The 24,551-nt window shown below is 38.3% G+C and overlaps 1 protein-coding gene across 7 annotated transcripts in view; it reads right to left on the bottom strand.

Moving 5' to 3' along the window:
- ZNF385B (zinc finger protein 385B) overlaps nt 1–24,551 on the bottom strand; it is a 475,657-nt gene that overhangs the window by 127,321 nt on the left and 323,785 nt on the right. Inside the window, exon 1 of one of the 7 annotated variants that reach the window (XM_070802873.1) lies at nt 14,975–15,138. The exons of the other annotated variants lie outside the window; for them this stretch is intronic. The gene's annotated coding sequence lies outside the window, so the exon portion shown is untranslated. Of the gene's footprint in view, nt 1–14,974; nt 15,139–24,551 lie in introns of those variants that run through there. 7 annotated transcript variants of the gene reach the window in all.

Raw genomic sequence — 24,551 nt, 5'->3', positions numbered from 1 at the left:
TGAATCCACAGATGTGGAACCCAGGGATATGGAGGGCTGACTGCATTTGATTTCTTGGTTCTTCCTTTCACTCACTAACTACATCCAAACTATTAACAAGCTTTGTTACTCCTACCTCCAGCATGTACTGCAAGTCTTTCTACATGTTGCTGCCTCCTTCTCGTCCAAGTCATCAACATTTATCTGGACTACAACTGAGGGCTCTTAACAGATCTTTCTGAGACAACTGAGGTACGCCGATACTTGGTTCTCTACGCAACAGCCAAACAAATATTTAAAACTACAAATTGTGTTACCTAGTGCATAACGGTTCCTCACTGCACTTTGAATAAAATAAACACCTTACCATGGCCTGTAGTTACTGTACGATTAAGCCCCTGTTTATTTCTAAAACCAGCCTGTATCACCTCTCTTTACCACCCCTCTCCCCCATCTCTAAACTTCCGTTCTCTTTCCCAGACGTGGCAAACTCATTCTTATCTCAAAGCTTCTACCTCTTCTGTTCTCTCAGTGTGGAGCTCTCTTCTCCCAACTCAGTTGTGTCTCAGTGCAGCAGAGACACGACTGAGGACTTCAGCAAGGCCTTCCCTCAGTTACGCTGTTCTGTTCTATTTACTCCATTCACGTATGTCTCTAAGATAATCTCATCCTATTTGGGTTCTGGTTCAGTGTCTCCTTTCACTAGAATATGGGCTCCGTGAGAGCAACAACTGTATTCTAGGTGCTCTATTCCCAGCTTTTACAGCAGTGCCAGGCCTGTGGTAGGCATTCAAAACATATCTTAAATTAATGAATGGCTATATTTCTCCAGCCTTTTCAAGCATGATCACACTTTTCAAGAACCAAATGGTTTGAAGAACTCCTCACATATCATTACCACATTTTCCCCTTAGTATTCATTGATTATATGCAATACTATCATGAAGTCAGTAACATTCGAATAAAGGCACAGACGTTCTTCAGAGATACAGCAGGTTGAGCTCCAGGCTACCACAATAAAGCAAATTTCTCAATAAACTGAGTCACATGATTTTTTTTTTTTGGTTCCCCAATGCATATACAAGTTATGTTCACACTATATTTAGTCTATTAAGTGTGAAAGTCTTATGTCTAAAGAAACAATGTATATACCTTAATTAGAAATACTTTATTCCTAAAAAATGCAAACCATCACCTGGGTCTTCAGTGAGTCATCGTGGTGACATCAAAGATCACTGATCACAGGTCATCATAATAAATCGTAATAATAATTTAAGAAGATTGAAATATTGTGCAAGTACCAACATGTGGCACAGAGACACAAAGTAAGCAAATGCTATTGGGAAAATGGCCTGGACAGACTTGCTTGACACAGGGTTGCCACAGACCTTCAATTTGTGAAAACAATATTATGTTTTAAGCACAATAAAGCCAAGTGCAATAGAACAAGGTCTGCCCATATTTCATTATCACCACAGGGCTGATATATATTTGGCAAGAGTATGTTGGATATGCACGAGCCATGGCATTTATTTAATCTACCAAATACTTGGTACACATTCCATTTATTGGGACACAAGGATCTTCAGTCCACAAAAATTAGGGGACCCACTGATTGATATGGAGATGATGTTAAGAGAGAAGAATGGTAGCCATCCTAGTTAAAGTGTCTCGCTTAAGGTCACAAAGCAGGTGAGCAGCATAGCTGGGACTCAGACCCTCTGAGTCTGGTTCCAGAGTTGCTATTTTAACCACTAAGCTATGCTGCCTCACTGATGTAAAGAGGAGGTACCTTCTTTACGCTAGTAGAAAACCTCTTGTACCATACATACCAAGTCAGAAAAATAACATATTAGATGTCAGCTACTTCTAACTATGCCCATTTCACTCCCAAACATTTTAAAGTATAGTTTTTTTTTCTTCTCATTACTACCAAATAAAGTTCTGAAATGCTTAGCAGCAAGTGATTTCATGAAGCAATTCCATATCATGTGGAAAATCATAAGGAAAATCTAAATCAAATACCGAATCTCATTGTGCTTCTAGTATCACTATGAAAACAGCGTGATTTTCTAGGACATACTGTGAAGTCAGAGGTGATAAGACAGCCTATCTTAAAATGACTTGAAACCAAAAATGGATTTGCCAGTGTGCTTTTCACCTTACCAAGAATGTTCCATTTTGACAGGTTAGAAATGAGGATACAGATCTCACCCTGATACATAAAGATTTTAAGTGTACAAATCTCAGTGATTTCTGTACAGTGTAGGGTCAGGCTGTTTATGAAGAAAGTTCAACACCAGGTTATAGAACCAAGGCAGGATTCCAATAAGCCTCAGGTTGTTTTGGCATTCATATAAGGCCTTTCATTTATTCTGCCATCTAGTCCCTCTGCTTTAAAGAGATTAATTAGCTATCTTGTGAAATGTGAATGAATCAAGGAGTTGAGTCTCCTGAGCACAGCACATGTTTTGCAACATGACCCTTATGTAATAAATCTCTTGGAAAGCAGCTCTTCTTTTCCAAATGGGGCCTGTCTTCACTTTTCTCATGTGAGACTTGGCAAGTGGGACATTTTGAGTCTGACAGGCCACTTCTCTGCTCTTGGGCTGACAACTCTTTTACAGGATGTCAGCTGAAACCTTTGCTGGGGCACGTAGGGGATCAGAACTTTTGAGTCACGTCCAGTCAAGAGAATGCTCAGCTCTTCACAGGCCCCACCTCTTCTCAATAGCAGCTCAGCACTCCTGCAAGTCAGGCCAGCTCCAGTGAGCCAGCACAGAAGCATGGGAGAGGGAAGAATTGGCTGTCAACATGGAGCTGTTTTAGGGCATTCCCTTCTAACAAGTTCACCAAGGAAGACAAATCTCTGCATTTTTGTGATTTTCTCTTTCACAAAGATTTAGGAGCTTGGGGAGAGATGTGAAGGAATTTAGGGCCTTTATCATGGTGCTGGGCTTCCCTGATAGCTCAGTGGGTCAAGAATCCACGTGCAATGCACTGACACAGGAGAAACAGGTTCGATCTCTGGGCTGGGATGATCCCCTGGAGGACAGCATAGCAACCCATTCCAGTATTCTTGTCAGGAAAATCCCATGGACAGCGGAGCCTGGCAGGCTACAGTCCATGGAGTTGCAAAGAGTCAGACACGACTGAAGCGAATGAGCATGCACAGTAGCTTTAGAGTCAGACTCCAGTTTAGATTTTGCTTCTGCTACTTACTAGCAATGTGACTTTGGAGAACTGCATACTATCTGAACCTCAGTTTTCTCATCAGAAATAATACCTATCTTTTTTACACCTGGAAAGGGAAGAACAACACAACACACATAAAATTCTTAGCACAGTGTCTGTCATGGAGGATGCCTTCATAAATGTTAGTCCTCTCTTGCTCTCATCCTGGAAAGGGCCAGGTGTCTTTAGGTCCAATTTCAAAAATGCCTCCAATGTCCTTAGCACATTCCATTTTGTTCTTATTTTGGCTTTATGCCAGAGATTCTTAAATTAGGATCCATGGACCCCCCCCAAAAAAAATTATATGCAAATATTTGCAACCATGCTCCTTTTTGGGAGAATTGAATCAGAGCTAATCAATTCTCAAAGGCTTCTGTGATTCAAAGAGATTTAAAATATCTGCATATGTTCCTGAAAAGTTGCAGGCAAACTCAATGTCTTTTGTAAATCAAATGTGATTTTTAATGTACTAGAAGAGCCAGTGAATAAAGGAATGCTACAATGAATCACAAGTACTTGTTTCATAAACTATACACTGAATCCAGGGTTTTGCAGATTTTACAAAAGATTCACATTTTCAATATCAGACTATTTAAAATAGCTTATATCGTGATACTATATGCAGAGTAGATAGCATCTGTTAACAATTTACAATGTAGCCTGGAGGTCAAGTTCAGGTTTAATGTAAACTGAAGAAGAAAGAACTCCAAAACGTCCCTTGTCTTAACTAGACAGAACCTTAGGTATCCTTTGCTCCAAAGACCTCATTTTATGTATGAAGAAATTGAGGTTCTGAGGTTACATGACTTGCCCAAGGTCATCTCAATAGTTATACACTGTAAGAAATAACAGCTGTAAAAATAACGACAGTGATTATGACGATGATGACAGCACTGTGATCTATTGAGCACTTACTTGATCTAGGCCTTTTAAAGACTTTAACCTCATGTACTTTCACTATGATCCTAGAGGAAGATTTTATTACCTCTACTCAGCAGATGAAGCATTCTTCCCAGGGCTCCACACCAGGAAAGGGACAACACAGGATTCAAACCAAGGCACAATTCAGAGCCTTGTTTTAGCTTGAAAGACTATGCTCTTAGGCACTAAACTGCTTCCCAGAACATAACAGAACAGAGAGTCACGTGGTCTTGTATAGACAATTACAAGGTTACGTAGGAAATATATATCTATGACCTTTAAAGTATGTTTATATACTTGAACGGAGTTTTAAGAATACAGTATTAGATACTTTGCCAATGCTACCCCTCACAGATGTATACAGCAGGAGTATACGTACTGGAATAAATCCAGGTCATGCCCTGCTTACGTCAGCTTCAGACACAACCTCCCCGGCCATGCTTCTCCCAAGTCTGTGGGGCAAGGAGATGAGCCCAGATGGAGCCTACACTCTCCCACTGCCTCTTCTAAGCCACATGGTGGGCACCTGGGATTCCTTATGTCCACGCTCTGGCCTCGGAGTGACTTGCCACCATGTCTCTCTCTGTCATGGACAACAATATCCAGGCCCCATGAGGTGGCCTCTGGATGGCTGCTTTCAGGACATGTAGATTCATTTTCAGGAAATGTAGATGGAGCTTGGCCATGGGGACTGTGGTGTGAACACTCCAGATCCACTTTGTGCTCCCATGTTCTGGTACAGAACTTTGACACGTCGGAAATTCTAAAATAATACCTGGTCTTCTCAGGTTTTTATGCATTTACATTTGTAAAGGTAGGAGGACAGAATATACTTCATTTAGCAGCACAGTGGCTTGATCTTTAACTTTATGATAGATATAGGTGGGCTTCAATCTATATTTTTGTCCGAGGCTTCACGAATGGAAGGCCAGGGCAGGCTTGCCTGATCCCCTCCTTGCCGCTGCTGCTCTCTCTCAGCTTTCCTGGTCCTTCTTTCCCCTTTTCCTGTCTTTACTGGTGATCTGGTATGACCTATCTGAACATCGTCTGGTATCCAATTATGGCATGAAAAAGGAGATTCTTGAATGAGGCTCTCATTTATATTTCCTCTGTCAAAGATAATCATTTGTTTAAAATAGTCAGCCATCATAAAAGTTCCCAGGACAACTCAGTAATGACAATGTGTCTGAATTTCTATAATTATATTTGATTTGGGGTTGTCTCAAATATTACGGCAAGGATTTAGATTTAGTCAATATTTCAAGGTTTTGCCCTCAAATATTGATGTTAACCCAGTAAGTGTTGATCCTCTATAGACAAAGAAAATGAGACAATGACTAATTCATATCCTTTCCTAATATTTCTCAGACTTTACACATGCAACTTATAGTATATCTATACCAGAAATTAATCCTTATCACTATATTTGAGTTAAAGTCTTTTCTCAATCTTCAAGTTTTTAATGGGCTATCAATACCAGAAGTAAACATTTTAAGCAATAGCACTCAGATAAAAAATATAATTTTTATTTTTATTTTTTGCAAGGATAAATGTCAAGTTGATATGCCAACCTTTGTCAAGGTAGCAGCTATCAGGAGAAATATAAACAAAACTAAACAACCTCTAAATGATGGGTTCAGTTCTTAAAAAAAAAAAGAAAACTTAAAAGTAAACTATATCAGTTTTCTCAGTACTAATGGATATTACTCTTCATTACTCATTAGCTATATCATATGCCATATAGCTGGGTCTTTTTTAAAAATCTAAAATTTAGGTTTAAAGTCAAATTTAAGAAAGCTAATTTTGAACTTTTTAACAACTGTGCTGTGTGAATTTTTGAAGTTACAAAAATAGAACTCAATACTATGTAAGGAAAAAAAGAAAAACAAATGAGAAAGCGTTCAAGGGCTCCATCAATATTTTAAATAAGCTTGGAGGAAAACCAAGTTGTGTCAGCAGTACCAAGGTCACTCAGAGCTAATGTCTATATAACTTTGGATAAAATATTTAATTTCTTTATGTTTCAGTTTCTTCAGACAGAAAAGAAACAATCAAAACAAACTCACCAAATGCCATAGAAAAGAAAGTTTATAGTGAAATCTAACATTCACTTGATAAAAAGTATAGCATTTTTATCAGATCCATCTTACTTTTTACTCCTATCTGTGTCCTTGTAAACCAAAAGGAATTTTAAAAATCACTTCTTTACTTTAATGATCTTTAAGATTGACCACAAAGCCTTTCCCCAGGATATATGTACAAATTTGTTGTTTAGCTGCTCAGTTGTGTCTGACTCTTTTGTGACCTCAAGGACTGAGCCCACCAGGCTCCTCTGTCCATGGGATTCTCCCTTCAAGAATACTGAAGTGGGTTGCCATTTTCTTCTCCAGGGGATCTTCCTGACCCAGGGATTGAACCTGCCTCTCCTGCACTGGTAGGGCTTCCCTGGTGGCTCAGACGGCAAAGCGTCTGTCTACAATGCAGGAAACCCGGGTTTGACCCCTGGTTTAAGAAGATCTGCTGGAGAAGGAAATGGCAGCCCACTCTAGTATTCTTGCCTGGAAAATCCCATGGATGGAGGAGCTTGGTTGGCTACTGTCCATGAGGTCGCAAAGAGTCGGACACGACTGAGCGACTCACTATCACTATCTCCTGCACTGGCAGGCAGATTCTTTACCACTGCACCACCAGGGGAGCCCCAAAGGCACAAATACAAATTAATAAAACGAAGGTCCTTTATAGAAATACTACCCTTGCCTAGGTTAAGGGGTTTGAATCCTACATATAAACTGTATTAGGCAGTGGATGGAACATAGCTACACCACAATCTACTCAGGGAAAAACCACTGCACCTTTTTGTAGATAAAATAAAGACCAAAACTGATGCAAATTGGACATGCAGCATTGTCCTTGTTCAGAATGCAGTACAATAAAATGAACTTCTGTTTATCTTTCTCAAAATTGTCAGGAGTTCTCTTAGTGCAAACAACAAAGCAGAAAGTTCATAGAAGCAGAATCTAAACTGTTTCTATTTGGCTCTGAGCAATGTATTTATCTGTTTCATCCTGCAGAAGGAGCAGAGTGGACTGAAAAATATCCCTTAGTAAACAAGGGTAAAATCTGCTGGATAACCACAAAAATAAGAACCATTGCAACACTCGCATTAGAGTTAAATTAATTATATAGCTAACTTACAGGAAAATACCATTAAAAGCCACAAAACCTATAAACAAAATAGATGGAAGTGATACTAAAAGGAGCTAATATAGAGTTATACTTGCACATGGTGGAAATTTTCTTTTCACATGGCAGAAATCATTAACACATATGCACAGCAACAAAGAACCATCATCTCCTCTTATGGTGCAGAAGAGCTGGGTAAGAATGGAGGATGGTGCAGGAAGCAGGTTAAGGAGGCAGGTTGATAAGAGAGAGAAATGCCTTTTGCCCAGAGCTCTTTGCTTCTCTTGCTCTCTCCCTCTTTCCTTCTTTAACTTCTCTTTAGCTCTGCTTTCTGGAACATGACTCTCCTGGCCTCCTCTGGTCTCTCTATTCAAGTTGCCCTTTCTCTGAGGCTTCCTCTTCCTCTTCTGATTCTGTGGATGTGGATGTTTGTGTTCTACCATTGGTTTTCTGCTGGTGGCCCTCTACACCCTCTTACTGGGTCATCCTCGCCTCTCAGGGCACTGTCTCTGCCAGTAACTGCTACTCAGAGCCCCTCTGCCCAAGCCTCAGCTCTTTATATCCAGATATCCATTGGCTCTTGCCAACTGGATGCCCCTTAGCCATGTCTAGAACCAAACTTATTTGGGCTGAGAGAGATTACTCTGAAATGGGAGAGGATGAAGTTACTCATCCTAAAGGAATGTGCACGTGTATGCTCAGTCCGGTCCAACTCTTGGCGACCCCGTGGACTGCAGCTCACCAGGCTCCTCTGTCCATGGGATTTTCCAGGCAAGAATACTGGAGTGGATTGCCATTTCTTCCTCCAGGGGATCTTCCCGACCCAGGGACTGAACCCGCGTCTCTTATGCCTTCTGCATTCGCAGGCAGGTTCTTTAACACTAGCGCCACCTGGGAAGCCCCCTGAAGGAATATCCTGAGATAATAAAAGACCTGTTTAGAAGAGGAAGGAGCTAGTGCCAAAGAGTAAGAAAAAAAACCATGAATATTTCTTACAAACCTTCACTGAACAAGAATTATATATTTTAAGAATACCTTTAACCATCTGAGTACAAGTTAAACTTAACGTTATTTGAACTTTAAGTTCAAATGAAGGATGATTCTTTGTTCTGGTGAGTTTGTTTCGCTCCTCATCAAATGTTAAAATCCGACTGAGAGACAGAAATAGAAATGGTGTTCATTTGGAATTTTCCCTGGCCTCCAAGCATTGCTCCTTTTCTATGCAAAGTGGAGAAGTTTTCAAAGGCCACTTGTCTGGGAGTGAGGCTCCAAGGTGGCAGCTGATTCCGCCCCCATCTTCTATGGGGTCAACCCAGGGGAATAATGCCAAACAAAAACAACAGAAAAAAGAGGACAGAATTAACACATTTCTCTACCAGAATGTCTGTGTGGAAAATAAGTAGCAATTAGTTATATAAAAATGTTTTGGTGTCATTAAAATAAAAAAGAAATTTTTAAAGGTGAAGTGTTCATGTTTTCAGATTATGTTCTCCATCTAATGCTAATGTAATGTCCACAGGATATTTAAAAATGTTTAAGTGCTACAAGATTTTCATTGAAAACATGTAAGAATTTCATCTTGGGTTCATTTTTAAAGTAAAAGTTGAAACTGAATGATGATAGGTTTTCAGGAGAACTTGAACTTGATTCTTCCCCTAGACAACTCCTCTCCTTATATTCTTCAAGTTAAATGATGGCATCTCTATGGTAACACTTGCCTCTTATCTCTTCTTTTCTTCTCACAGCCACACAACCACCAGCTCCTAGGTGTTCAGCCCTCCAATATGAATCTACCAAATTCATCTCTGACTCTAGTTCAGACTCTCACCTCTTCCCATCTTTACTAGTCCCCTTCATTCCACTTTTATTCTTCTCAGATCCATCTCCCAGGCTGCTGCCAGAACAATATAAATTGAAACACACAACTCTTCTGCTTAAAATCTTTATAAGTTCATCTATTTAAGAAATACTTGCTGAGGACCAGGACCTGTGTGTCAGAACAATGAACAATGTTGGGACTGCGGCATGAACAATACCAACGGGTCTCTAAGCCCATAGACCTTTGCCTTCACATGTGATTTACACTAATAGGGCTTAAATGGTCCTCCATGGTGAGACTTCTATCATCTGAGCTTCATTTTGTACCATGCCTGTCTCAAACATTACATCAGCAACACACGTCTGTTTCTCATCCTTTGTATCCATCATGCTAAATATTTCTCACCTGTGTGATTGTCTCCCGCTGACCCTTTGCTCTCTTTCTCTGCTTTAATCTGTGTATTTCTATCCATTTTTAGAAAGGAAATCCCTCTTTGAACAGGAAAGGCTGGATGAAGTATCCTTCCACTGTGTTCCTGTAACACTTCATTCCACATCACCATACCTACCTCTATCTGTCCTCTAACATACCTCTATCTATCTGTCCATCCACAATCGTAGTAGGTACAACCTAGCTCTGTACAAATATTTATTTAACAACCACCAAACTCAAATATAATGATTTCAGAGACAATCAGTGACAAAGAAATGTTAGTAATAGAGAGTTATAATTTGGAGAAGAGGACAGGAGGCAGAAGGTGTTTGGATCTCAGCTCCAATCCTGTATCCATGATGGGTTAAAAAACTCTGGCAGTTCAACAAATACAGATTAAATCCAACTGACTGGATCCAGTAATCTCTGCTATACTAGCATGTTTGCCTTCCTGATGGAGGTATTAAGACTTAAGCTTGTGGTAATAAAGACTTGTCCTTTTGCCAGAGAAAAAGAAATTGAGGAAGAACTCTTTAACAGATGACTTCAAGCATTCTTCATATGGGATATAAGAAGTCCATATGAAAATATATTGAGGCAGTAGAAACTAATCATTACCTATAAATGCACAAATATGACATGCAGAAGTCTTATACCATTGGGCTACTAAAATAAAATTAAGACTTTGAGGCCTTCAGAACACTCCATGAGACAATGAGCAAGCTATTCACTCCCTGTTGGATTAAAGGGATTCTGTTTTTTAAGGTCAGGATTAGTAAGCCAAAGCTCTCTCTTCAGATGAGATATTAGAATATTTTTTTTTCCATTTAAGCTACTTCTAGTTCTAATTTGAGTAGATAATATAAAGTTAATTCTATATAAGACACACAATTTCACAGTGAAACATAGAGTTTCTCTAATAATATACCACAAAGTATACATGAATATAGCTCTTTTTCCATCTGTAAGACCTACAACTGTGAATGTCTAATTACACAGAGCTGGTGTCTACTTTAAATAGTCTCTCTGCCCATGCTATGTCAGTATATTTCTAGTATAAAATGTGGCAACTAGACCTGTATTCATTTATAATACTAATCTTGAGGGATGGGAATCAGGCTAATTTAAGAGTTTATTAAATCCTTATAAGTTTTATAACTTCATATCAGAAAAAAGCCATAATTGATTTTTAACAAATGTGTGGATAATTAGATTTCATTATTTCTCATAAATTACTAAAATGAATAGTATTTCTGTCCACAGTAAGGGAAACAATAAACAAAATAATTCCTTTGTGGTTTGAACTAAGTCTGTCTTTGTTCCAAAAACACCCCCAAAACTTGTGCCATGAATAAATATGTCAGTGGGCTTGAATTTCTGTCAGCATTCATGGGATGATATATTTAACACTCATAATGTTTTTCAATTGACATATGTCTATTGCTATCACATTAAGAAACTAGCAAGTTCAAATTTTTTTCCTGCTTCATTATTTAATTACATATTGATAGGTTGTAATTGCTGGCTAAACACCTTAGATATTAATTGCTTAACTAGTGATAATTCTTTGAATATGGTATAAGTTTGTGCATGTATACACATCCATACGCACTGATATATTCTTCATTTTATGTTTTTATTTATGTATGTTGCTAATTTAAGGACCACAACTTCCATTCACAAGCTCAAAGCCATTTATACATCTACTATGAAACAGGCTGTGTGTTCATCCTGAGTAAGACATGGTCTCTGCTCTCAAGAAGCTAGTAGGGAAAGTACAATGAGCATATGTTACAAGGGCAATGAGTGAGTTACATACATCCTTTCTGGGTACATACCACAGATTAAACCATATCTTAAAACTGTGACAATTGAACACACAAACAAGCTGATGTCATAGGTTTATCTATCTTGCTTTCTCAAATCAAAACCATGGGGGAATGTGTGGCTGTCTGTGTGTGTACAGTCACTCTGAGGTCATCTATGAGGCAAAGAAAGAAAATAATTTCATGCTCTCATCCACCTTACTCATCCATGTATTCATAGTTGCCCTGACCAGAACTGAGACCCATTTAGGAACAACTCAAGCATCAGGATTATTAATTCTCAATCAAGATGATTCAGAACTGACTAACCTTTGTACCCAAGGCGAAGCAGTTCTTTTACATTTCAAAGTCATTTATTCTGTTCCTGAAGCCTGAAAGTCACACTGGCCCTTCACTGTTTGTTCAGCTGATCACAAATCAGAGGTAATGACATTTACATTGTTAATTGACTTTGCCCCAACTGTTAACTGTGTTAACTCCTGGTTTGGTGTACTTTCTTCTACTTGAGAAAAGCTTATTTGACCTTCTGCATGAAACTTTAACTAGAACTAATTATCTGAACAAGAACATTCCCATACTCATACAACCACAAACATGCATACATATTAAATAGAGAAATGTAGGAAATTCTCTAATTACCTATTCTGTATTCCTAGTCCATGAGAAACAGAACTAATGGGCAAAACAAATTAAAGTTTGTGTTATTAATTTACCCATATATAGACATTAAATTACTTGAAAAATCGGGGCATATTAGAGGAGTACCTTTCAGGCAATATGGTTGACCTAAGTCGATGTGATGATGACCTCTTACCTTAGGCTTGTAGAATCAAGACAAATAGAAAAAAGTATACATTTCAATGGATGAAATCCTGAATAATGTGGAGAATAGTCACAAATAATCTGACTTTCCTGTACAGCAAATTTCAAGCAACTAAATCTTTGCTTCTTGAATGTTTCTCTGATCACAGTTATTAGACTATATTGACTATTACTGGTGTGAAATGAAAAATGAGAATTCCAAACTCAGTTTCCTTTATTAATGAGCACTAAATGACCTGAAACCAAAGTCAGATAACTAAAAACATCCCACTGGTTTGCTTAAAGTATAACTGGTAGAGTTTAAAATATCTGCTAATTGTTAACTGTTTTAATCTGTTGCTTGACCAGTCAAGAATAAATATCAGTTCAGGTCAGTTGCTCAGTTGTGTCCGACCCTTTGTGACCCCACGGACCGCAGCATGCCAGGTTTCCCTGTCCATTACCAGCTCCTGGAGCTTGCTCAAACTCATGTCCATCCAGCTGGTGATGCCACCCACCCATCTCCTCCCCTGTCGTCCCCTTACACACAGATATTGAGGTCACAATTCAGATGCTCACATCTCAATAAAATCCTTACTATGAATTTTAACACTTATAAGTTTGTAAAGTGTTTCGAGATTAGTCAATAGCCTACATAGTTTGAATAACATTTTATTCTAAAGTCTAATAAAATGTATAAATAGGGTTTGAGTTAAATTCAATGCAATAGGATTTAATGTGTGCTTAAAAATAATAATCAACAATTTGGAATAATTTTCTATGCAGCAGGTGCTGTGCTAAGTGATTTCTGGGCATTATATAATTTAATTTTCATTAGAACCCTATGAGGTGGACTCTCTTATTTCCATGTCACAGAGAAGATTGAGGTATTCTAGTGAGTTAAGTAACTTGCCAACTTACTGTTATTAAGTGACAAATCTTGGATTGAAACCAAATCTAAGTGACTCTAGAGCCAAATTCAAACTTTTATTTGGCCTACTGTGGACTATAAATGAGAAGGCCTGGAATAAAGTCTCAGTGTCAATTAATTATTAGCTCTGAGACCTTAGGAAAAATCACTGAACTTCCCCAAACTTCTATTTTCTAGTACATAAGACAGAGTCAATAAAATGTTCCAACCATTCTCACAGAGTTACTATGACGATTCAAGAACTAATGTAAGCAAGAAATTTGTGCCTTGTAGAGTGCTTTGTAAATATTTTATTACATTGCAATATCTTAACATTTTATAACTCCTAAAGCATTTTGTGGTGCCAGTCCGATATTAAAATGGTTATCTCATTAGAGAGAGAGACTTAAGGAAGCCACTGGAATAATCTTTATTCTGCCATAGGAAATTTTAGGTAGATAACCTAGGATGACACAAGACAAGTATTTGAAAAAACATTCACCCTTTGTATGTGTCATGATAAATGAAAGAGAGATCTGTGTTATGGACTGATACTTGTATTCTCCCAAAATTCATATGTTGAAGCTTTATTTCTCAGTGTGACTATAGTTGGAGACAGGGCCTATGGAGAGGTGATAGTTAAATGAGGGCATAAAGGTGGGGCCATAATCCAATAGGGTTCATGCCCTTATGCGTGCTGTGCTAAGTTGCTTCAGTTGTGTCCAACTCTTTGTGACCCCATGGACTGTAGCCCACCAGGCTCCTCTGTCCATGGGGATTCTCCAGGCAAGAATACTGGAGGGGGTTGCCACACCCTCCTCCAGAGGATCCTCCCGAGCAGGGATTGAACCCAAGTGTCTCTGTGTCTCCTGCACTGGCAGGCAGGTTCTTTCCCACTAGTGCCATAGGAAGCCCCGATCCCCTTCTAACAAAGGGTAAACACCAGAGCACTATCTATCTGCCTTGGAAGGACACACAGAGAAGGCAACTACTCACAAGCCAGGAAGAGAGTTCTCACCAGAAACAGAATCTGGGGGAACCTTGACCTTGGACTTTCTAGTCTGCAAAACCGTGGGAAATAAATGGCTGTTGTTTAAGTGGCTATAGCATCTTCTCATAGCAACCCAAGCTCATTAACACCATCAGTATCATGCTCATCCTTCATACTGCTGATGTCAACTCAAGGGCAGGGCCAACCAAGCTGTGTCCAGCTACCAAGTGGAAAGCAGTGTGGTCTGAGATCACATGAGGGTCTGACAACATACACTTTGAACTCATGAATGTAAGAATGTCCTAGGTAAGCTTAGCATGAATGGGGCTCTGTATATAAACTGCTTTGCCTGGAACCAAACTGTCCAAGTTCAGCATGTTAAAGTAAATATCCTTAGGAAACCAATCAAACTAAATCAATAGAAAAATGGAAAAAAAGTTCCTAAAGATGCAGTCCCACATCTGTAAGTATAAATTATTGTTAAAAGTTTAAAAGTGAACCCATGCTAAAAGTAGAATGTAGAATTCCAATTAACAAAATTACAGCTGAACAAATAAAATCATTTCTATATAAAAACAAGTAACATAATTCTACTTTGTATCTTTCTTTTTCCACCGGGACACTGTTCCTAAATTAATCTATCAGTTTCCTGAGCTAGAGGAAAAGCTAGCTGAGACCATTGCATATAAAACAAGTACACTTTGAAATAATTCTGCCACTTATTTTCCTTAGGATGAATATAAATCATTTCTTGGGAGCTGTGTCTTAATTTGAAGAAGATAAACAAATTTTCAAATGCAAACATAGCTTCCCAGAAAGGTCCATCCTAAATCCTGACTAATGGCAAAAGTCATAGTTGATAAAATGTTGCCACCTACCTTATCTTTTTACTCTCCTCCTCTTTCAGATGAGTTAAAGAGAATGTCATTTAGAGAGCATTCATTCCATGTAAGGCACTACTCCAAGTGCTTATGGCAGGCCCTGCTAATTTTCTTGTCAGTCTCCACAATACCAAAATACTAGTTTGGCCAAATTGCTTCCCAGCTAAAAGAAAACATTTCCCAGCTTCCATTACAGTTAGCTGGGGCCACATAACTAGGTTCTACCCAATGAGACGTAAGTGGAAGTGATAACTTCCGGGTCACACCCTTGGAAGGAAAGATGTGTTTCCTTCAGTTTCTCCTTCCTGTGACCTGGAATGTGGAAGTGAGGGCGAGTTGAACACGTGGGGAGAAAAAAAATGGAATGCAGATCAGAGGTGGCTAAGCAACAAGATGGGGTAGCCTGAGTTTCCGAAAAGCTGTTATTCCATTCATGGGTTGTTAGGTAAGAAGAAATAAGCCTCTGGTTTGTGAGAGTCACTGTATTCTTGAGCATTTGTTATAGTAATCTATCTTGTATTTTCATTAGTAAAGGATTGTACATATACTTTGTGAGGTACATTACCTCACTTTTACTAGAGATTGAGGGTTAGAGAGATTTTAAAACTTTCTTATAATCACATATGTAGGAAGTGGTGAGACCAGGATTTTAATCACATGCCTTACCCATTAGACATTTTTTTATAGTAATAGAGATAAAATGGTGAATCTATAGAAGAGTAGTACTGGCCACTTTCTAACACCTGATCTATTAATCTCATAGGATTATAAAAAGGCTTCAGTTTTCTTGAATTAGAATCTGTGGCACAAACCTCTATTTTTCTAATAAAGAACCTGACAGTTACCAATCCGTCCAGGATCTCTCTCTCTTGTTTTCCTAATGCAACAAACTATTCCTGGACTGTGCAGTGGAGGGCTAATCAGAAAGCCCTAATAATTTACAAAATAATACATTGGGAAATCACAATGACTCAGAAACAGATGAGAGGGATTTTTGATGTGCATTTTCTTCCCTAGTGTTATCCTTAGGTTAACACATAAATTTGTTCTCAGAAGGTAATATGCTTGTATTCATTCAACATTTAACAAGCATTTATTGAGTGCCTACTCTATGTCAGGTATTTTAGATATTGGGGAGACATCAGAAAACAAACTAGACAAAGTCTATGCAAGTTTGGAAAATATACTCGATCAAATATACTGGGAACAATGTCCTATACATGTGAGTATGACAGCCTTTCAATATGTGTCAGAAATTTGTATTTTTAAAATAAACTATATTTTGGAATAAATTTGACTTTATAAAAAAATTATGAAGTTAATACAGAGAGTTCCTGTATATTCCTCACCCAACTTCCTCTAATATGAACACCTTATTACATGGTACATTTGTCAAAACTGAGAAATAAATATTGGTACATTTCTATTAACAGAAGTCCAGACTTCATTTATATTTCACTAATATTCTTTCCGCATCCAGAATACAATCCCCAAATACCATGTTACCTTTACTTATCAAGCTTCCTTAGTCTCCTCTAGTCCCTGACAGTTTTCTTAGTTCTTTTTTATCTTGAACTTGAAAAGTTTGAGAAGTACTGGTATTTTGTACATTTCCCTCAATTTGGGTTTGTTCACATGTTTTTTTCATGGTTGATCTGGAGTTATGAGTTTCTTGAAAGAATACCACAGAGGTAAAGTGTCCTTTTCATCACTTCATATCAACGAATAGATGACAGTGATGACTTATTCCTGGTGATGTTAACGCTGATCTCCAAGGACGCCTACTTCTGTTTCCTAGAGAAGGTATTTAGAAATTCAGCTCTGGACACTAGGTGTGCTCAGTGCTACTAAGGTATCACTGTTTCTACCCTTTTCTTAGTAAACAATATGATTATAAAAAATTAAATACGTTTTGAATGTCAGAACTAATGATCTCCATTTCTAAATGTCTGTATCAAAACTAGTAAACTTATTTGGGAATACATTCATATGTATGTACACATACTAATTTGGAGGTGGTAAAATAATGTTATAGAATGATAAATTAACTCTTTAAATGCTACATTTCTGTCCTTTAAATTCTAAGATACTAGGTCTTAAGGGAATTTACACAAGAACACACTTACTGTTAGCAGAAATGTGTTTTGGAAGGCTCCTTAAAAGAAAGAGGGCATGACTTTCTTCACCCTACCCTCTAGACTGCTGCCTGGAGAACAGAAGTGGTGAGTGGAGCTCTAGCAGACATTCTAAGTACCAGGGCCATATTTAGGACTGGCAAAATGTTGAGCTAAAAGAGCCGGGTTTCCTTAATGAATTTTTGGAGGCATAATACAAATATTGGATTGTAGACCTCCAGACTTCTTTTGTGTGGGAGAAAAATAAACTACCTTCATAAGCCATTACTATCAGAGTCAAGTGCAATTCCTAACTAATACAGGTCGTTTTTAGAAGAGGCAGAAGGAAATGTTTTCCATAACAAGGACTTTAGTCCATGAGATTATCAAAACAACACTATGCTTATAACTGAGAAAATGACACTATTACACTTGCTTAGGTATATAAAACTCAGTATTGAAACTAAGCCAGAATTTAAACCAAGCCCTATTCGCCCATCACAACATGCTAAAACATCTTGCTTACAGTAGGTACCTAGAACTATATCAGTTGCTAGTAATGGGTACAAACATATACATTTTTATATCTCACTCAACTAGTAGTATAGCACAATATTTAAATAAGTAAAATCAAATCTATTTAAATATGCAACAAGACAGAAACATGAATCCATAGTTTGAGCCCTCCTACTGCTCTCCATGATCAGACTTCAAACAGTAGAAGTGGCATCAAGGCTATTTTAGAAGTATAACCTCAGAACCTATTGCCCTCTGTCCACATATGTAGTTTTTCTCTCTGGGTCTGAATGTGACACCATTCAAACCATCCATCAATCTTCCCCACCTGCTTATGCACTTACGTTTACTGAGCATTTACCATTTGCCAAGCAGCTTTTACTTCCTGCATATAGCTGTTAGCTATCGTATGTACGATGTCAGATAAAACACAATTCCTCTTCTCCAAACCTTATAGTTTAGTGAGAGAAATAGAAAAAGAAATAGTATGCAATTACAATACAATGGGTTTTCTCATCCTCAGCTAGTGACATTTAGTACTGAATGATTCTTTGTTGTAGGGGCTTTACATTGTAGGCTATTTAGCAGCATCCTGGCTTCTACTCACCAGGTGCTGGGAGCACCCCAATGCTTTATTACAACCAAGTATCTCTAGACATTGTCAAATGTCCCCAAAGGACAAAAATTACCCTCCTACCTCCCACTCCCACCCTTCTCCCTCCCACCCTAACTGAGAACTGCTATAATAGAGTATAATCCACCATAAAACTACAAAAGATGGGTATTTAATAATGGAGGCCTGAGGTCAAAAATTTTTCTGGAGGAAGTCAGTCTTGCACAGAGGTTTGAATGTTCAGTAAAACTCAGACAGGTAAAGTAAATGATTGCATGTATATATTTATTCTTATGTGTAACAAGAAGGTCTTCTAAGCACGTGCAAAGACTCAGAATTTATAGAGTACAATATATCTGTGAGAAAAAATGAGATTTAACCTGCTTAGCGTGGCAAGCAGGTTAAATGCAAGCAGATGAATGCAGAGATGTAGTCATGACAAGATGAGAGATTGTAATCAGAAAAAGCAAACATTTGAGGAAGGAGGAGTTCACTTTGGGATGTGTTAAATTTGAGTTGCCTGAGGGACAGACAGGTGAAGATGTTTAGTATACAGTTAGATTTTTGTTTCTGGAACATAAGGACATGACCAGGCCCTAGAAGAGACACTAGCTACACACAGAGGTTGTATGTGTGGATGAATGGCCCAGGGAGAGTAGAGTTCCAGGAAGGAGGAGCCCATGACCCGACAGTGGCAAAGTGGACAGAGGTGAGGGACAACAAGGGTGATCATGATGTCACAGAGGGAAAATGAGAGCATTTCATAATCACGACATAAAGATCAAGTAGGCTGAGGAGGGAGACACTCGACTGGAGCTGGCAACGGAGAAGACACGGTAGCCTTTGTGAGAACCAAGGTGTGTTCTTACAGTGGGCTGGAGTGAATGGGGTGGAATCAAGGAGAGATACCCTCAAGACATTTGCTAAGTGACAAACAGTGAAAAACAAAAGCAAATGGAAGGTGGGTGGGGATGGGTAGGAGGAATTTTCAGCATGAATTCTGACTTCAGATCAGCTGTGGCTGCTGCTTACAGGCTCTGCTCTTGTTTCTGGCTTTCTGAGTCTCCTGGGTATTCATATTAAGCTATCTCATAGAATTTCTGAATGTGAGCACTTAACCGGACTGTTTTTGCCTCTTCACAATATGCTACATGATTCAGGGTGACTTAACAGTGCCCATTTACTTGTCTACGGTATGTCTTCCGAATAAAGAATCAATTTTTTATACCCTACTCATTCGGCACCAATATTATTAAGTTCCCTTCAAAAACACAATGATTCTAATAGTTTAAAAGCAAGACAATAAGACATTTTATCAAGCTCTAAAATATATTTTCATTAAGTATGTTTGTGAAAATCTTCTTTTGAATTAAGAGGTTTTGACCTAGCAGTCTTGAATAACTGACTCATAGGAGGCAAAAGCTAACAGGATTATAGAGACCTTCATCTTCTTTATTCATCCTTCATCCATTCAGTGATTTTAGACAAATCCCTTTCCTCATGTCTTAGTTTTTTCTCTTCCACTCCATAGCCACTACTCTCTTTCATCACCTCTCCCTGTGCCTCTGTCATAACCTTCTAAGTGGATTTCTTGCATCTAATCTTTTTCATATTTGAATAGAGTGGTCTTCCTAGAACACATTTATGAACAGCTGACAAACTCTACTTGAAACTATCATGGCTTCTCATAAAAATCCAAACTTTTGTGTCAGGTAAAGCCTTTTCCACTTGTTCTAGCTATTTCTTGCATGTTTTATCTCATGCTTGCATTCTACCCACACAGGCTCTCTGTAGGTTTTGAGGCTTTATGCTGACTTAGTCCTATAGTCCTGTGCTCTTATACATTCTATATCTTGTTCATTTGGTGAATAACATCCAAATTCAGTTCAAATTTATCTTATTTATTATTCAGGTCAAATAATATTCAAATTTAAGTTCAGTTCCGTTCTTCTCTGTAGAGTCTTTGTCAATCTCCTTTCTTTCCCCTAAACCCAGACAAAACTAACTATTCTTCTTTTGGTAACCCACCCCAAGACCAAAAACTTGTACCTTACATAAATATCTGTTATTACTATCAAAACCACTTTACTGCAAGATACAGAAAAAGTATTTGGTAAAATTCAACATCCATTCATGATAAAAGTTCTTACCAAAGTAGGCATAGTGGGAACATATTTCAACTTTATGACAAACCTATAGCCTACATAATACTCAATGATAAAAAGCTGTAAGCCTCCCCACTAAAATCTGGAATAAGACAAGGATATTCACTCTCACCGCGTCTATCAATATAGTATTGGAAATCCTAGCCACAGCAGTCAGACAAGAAACAGAAATAAAGGGTATTCAAATTGGAAGAGAAGAGGTGGAACTTCTACCATATAGAGATGACATGATACTACATAGAGAAAACCTTAAAGACTTCAACAAAAGCTGCTAAAACTGATAAACTAATCCAGCAAGTTAGCAGGATACAAGATTAATGTGCAGAAATCTGTTGCATTTCTTTACTTTAAAAGTGAAATATATGTTCATGGATTGGAAGAATCAATATAGTGAAAATGAGTATACTACCCAAAGCAATTTATAGATTCAATGCAATCCCTATCAAGCTACCAACAGTATTCTTCACAGAGCTAGAACAAATAATTTCACAATTTGTATGGAAATACAAAAAACCTCGAATAGCCAAAGCGATCTTGAGAAAGAAGAATGGAACTGGAGGAATCAACCTACCTGACTTCAGGCTCTACTACAAAGCCACAGTTATCAAGACAGTATGGTACTGGCACAAAGACAGAAATATTGATCAATGGAATAAAATAGAAAGCCCAGAGATAAATCCACGCACATATGGACACCTTATCTTTGACAAAGGAGGTAAGAATATACAATGCATTAAAGACAATCTCTTTAAAAAGTGGTGCTGGGAAAACTGGTCAACCACTTGTAAAAGAATGAAACTAGAGCACTTTCTAACACCATACACAAAAATAAACTCAAAATGGATTAAAGATCTAAACGTAAGACCAGAAACTATAAAACTCCTAGAGGAGAACATAGGCAAAACACTCTCCAGCATACATCACAGCAGGATCCTCTATGATCCACCTCCCAGAATATTGGTAATAAAAGCAAAAATAAACAAATGGGACCTAATTAACCTTAAAAGCTTCTCCATATCAAAGGAAACTATTAGCAAGGTGAAAAGACAGCCTTCAGAATGGGAGAAAATAATAGCAAATGAAGCAACTGACAAACAACTAATCTCAAAAATATACAAGCAACTCCTACAGCTCAACTCCAGAAAAATAAACGACCCAATCAAAAAATGGGCCAAAGAACTAAATAGACATTTCTCCAAAGAAGACATACAGATGGCTAACAAACACATGAAAAGATGCTCAACATCACTCATTATCAGAGAAATGCAAATCAAAACCACTATGAGGTACCATTTCACACCAGTCAGAATGGCTGCGATCCAAAAGTCTACAAAGAATAAATGCTGGAGAGGGTGTGGAGAAAAGGGAACCCTCTTACACTGTTGGTGGGAATGCAAACTACTACAGCCACTATGGAGAACAGTGTGGAGATTCCTTAAAAAACTGGAAATAGAACTGCCTTATGATCCAGCAATCCCACTGCTGGGCATACACACTGAGGAAACCAGAAGGGAAAGAGACACGTGTACCCCAATGTTCATCGCAGCACTGTGTATAATAGCCAGGACATGGAAGCAACCTAGATGTCCATCAGCAGATGAATGGATAAGACAGCTGTGGTACATATACACAACGGAGTATTACTCAGCCATTAAAAAGAATACATTTGAATCAGTTCTAATGAGGTGGATGAAACTGGAGCCTATTATACAGAGTGAAGTAAGCCAGAAGGAAAAACATAAATACAGTATACTAACGCATATATATGGAATTTAGAAAGATGGTAACAATAACCCGGTGTACGAGACAGCAAACGAGACACTGATGTATAGAATAGTCTTATGGACTCTGTGGGAGAGGGAGAGGGTGGGAAGATTTGGGAGAATGGCATTGAAACATGTAAAATATCATGTAAGAAACGAGTTGCCAATCCAGGTTCGATGCACGATACTGGATGCTTGGGGCTAGTGCACTGGGACGACCCAGAGGGATGGTATGGGGAGGGAGGAGGGAGGAGGGTTCAGGATGGGGAACACATGTATACCTGTGGCGGATTCATTTTGATATTTGGCAAAACTAATACAATTATGTAAAGTTTAAAAATAAAAGAAAAGAAAAGAAAAAAAAAGTGAAATATAAAGAAGGAACGTAAAAAAAAAAAAATCCCTTAAAAATTACATAAAAATACTTAGGAATAAATCTAACCAAGGAGGTGAAAGACTTCTATGCTGAGAACTATGAAACACTAATAAAGGAAATTGAAAATGATCAAAGATATCCCATGCTCTTGGATCGGAAGAATCAATGTTATTAAAATGGCCATACTAAGCAAAGCACTTCCAGATGTACAAGCTGGATTTAGAAAAGGCATAGGAGCCAGAGATCAAATTGCCAACATCCTCTGAATCATAGAAAAAGCAATAGAATTCCAGAAAAACATTTACTTCTTCATTGACTACACTAAAGCCTTTGACTGTGTGGATCAGAGCAAACTGTGGAAAATTCTTAAAGAGATAGGAATTCCAGACCATCTTACCTGCCCCCTGAGAAATCTGTATGCAGGTCAAGAAGCAAGTTAGAACAGGACATGGAACAACAGACTGGTTCCAAATCGGGAAAGGGGTAGGTCAAGGCTGTATATTGTCACTCTGCTTATTTAACCTATATGCAGAGCACATCATGCAAAATGCCAGGCTGGATGAAGCACAAGCTGAAATAAAGACTGCCAGGAGAAATATCAATGTATACCTGTGGTGGATTCATTTTGATATTTGGCAAAACTAATACAATTATGTAAAGTTAAAAATAAAATAAAATTAAAAAAAAATATCAATAACTTCAGCTATGCAGATGATGCCACCCTTATGGTAGAAAGCAAAGAAGAATTAAAGAGCCTCTTGATGAAGGTGAAAGAGGAGAGTGAAAAGTTGGCCTAAAACTCAACATTCAAAAAATGAAGATCATGGCATCTGGTCCCATCACTTCATGGCAAATAGATGGGGAAGCAATGGAAAGAGTGACAGACTTCCTTTGGCTCCAAAATCACTGTGGACAGTGACTGCAGCCATGAAATTAAAAGACACTCACTCCTTGGAAGAAAAGCAATGTCAAACCTTGACAGCATATTAAAAAGCAGAGATATTACTTTGCCAACGAAGCTCCATCTAGTCAAAACTATGGTTTTTCCAGTAGTCATGTATGGATGTGAGAGCTCGACAATAAAAAAGGCTGAGCACCAAAGAATTGATGCCTTCAAACTCTGGTGCTGGAGAAGACACTTGAGAGTTCCTTGGACAGCAAGGAGATCAAACCAGTCAATCATAAAGGAAATCAACCCTGAATATTCACTGGAAGGACTGATGCTGAGGCTGAAACGCCAATACTTTGGCCACCTCATGTGAAGAGTTGACTCATTGGAAAAGACCCTGATGCTGGGAGGGATTGGGGGCCGGAGGAGAAGGGGACGACAGAGGATGAGATGGCTGGATGGCATCACCGATTCAATGCACATGAGTTTGGGTGAACTCAGGGAGTTGGTGATGGACAGGGAGGCCTGGCGTTCTGTGATTCATGGGGTCGCAGAGTCGGACACGACTGAGCGACTGAACTGAACTGAAACTAGAGCTCTCAGCATTATACTGGGACACCATCTCATCTGTTTAAAAAGTAGGTACCCAGGGCCCAACTTTATAGGTTTCTACCTTTACTGAACCATGTTTTAATACCAAATATTTGAGTAATTATTTGATGAGAAAATGGTACTTTCAGATTGAGAGAGGAAAGTGAGACAATTTAAAAGTGATGTATTCTTTCTCATTTTCTTTCCTACTCTCTGCCCCTTCTACCTGGTTGATCAGTTAACATCATTTACGTATTTTTAAAGCGTTCAGAATCCCTAAGTACATACCAGCTGAATAAAAATTAAGGATTACCCTCATTCTTCTTATTGACAGAAGAAGAATTTGTCTTAGATTAAGAATTTTCTGTAAGTACTTCATACTAAAATAATCGAGTAGTTTGAAATTGTTTTGTTTGTATTCACTAAATAAATTCTAGACTTCCTTGGAATTATATGATTACATTTCCTTATATGAGGAAACTAAGTTTGTATTAGATGACAACTTTTTTCTAAGTGGCCATGAAAATAACTAGCTTGTCCTTTTCAT

The sequence above is a fragment of the Bos indicus genome, chromosome 2 (genome assembly GCF_029378745.1).
Source record: "Bos indicus isolate NIAB-ARS_2022 breed Sahiwal x Tharparkar chromosome 2, NIAB-ARS_B.indTharparkar_mat_pri_1.0, whole genome shotgun sequence".
Taxonomy (NCBI): domain Eukaryota; kingdom Metazoa; phylum Chordata; class Mammalia; order Artiodactyla; family Bovidae; genus Bos; species Bos indicus.
Note: the sequence above shows the minus strand (reverse complement) of the source record. Positions and strands in the feature narration are given on the sequence as shown.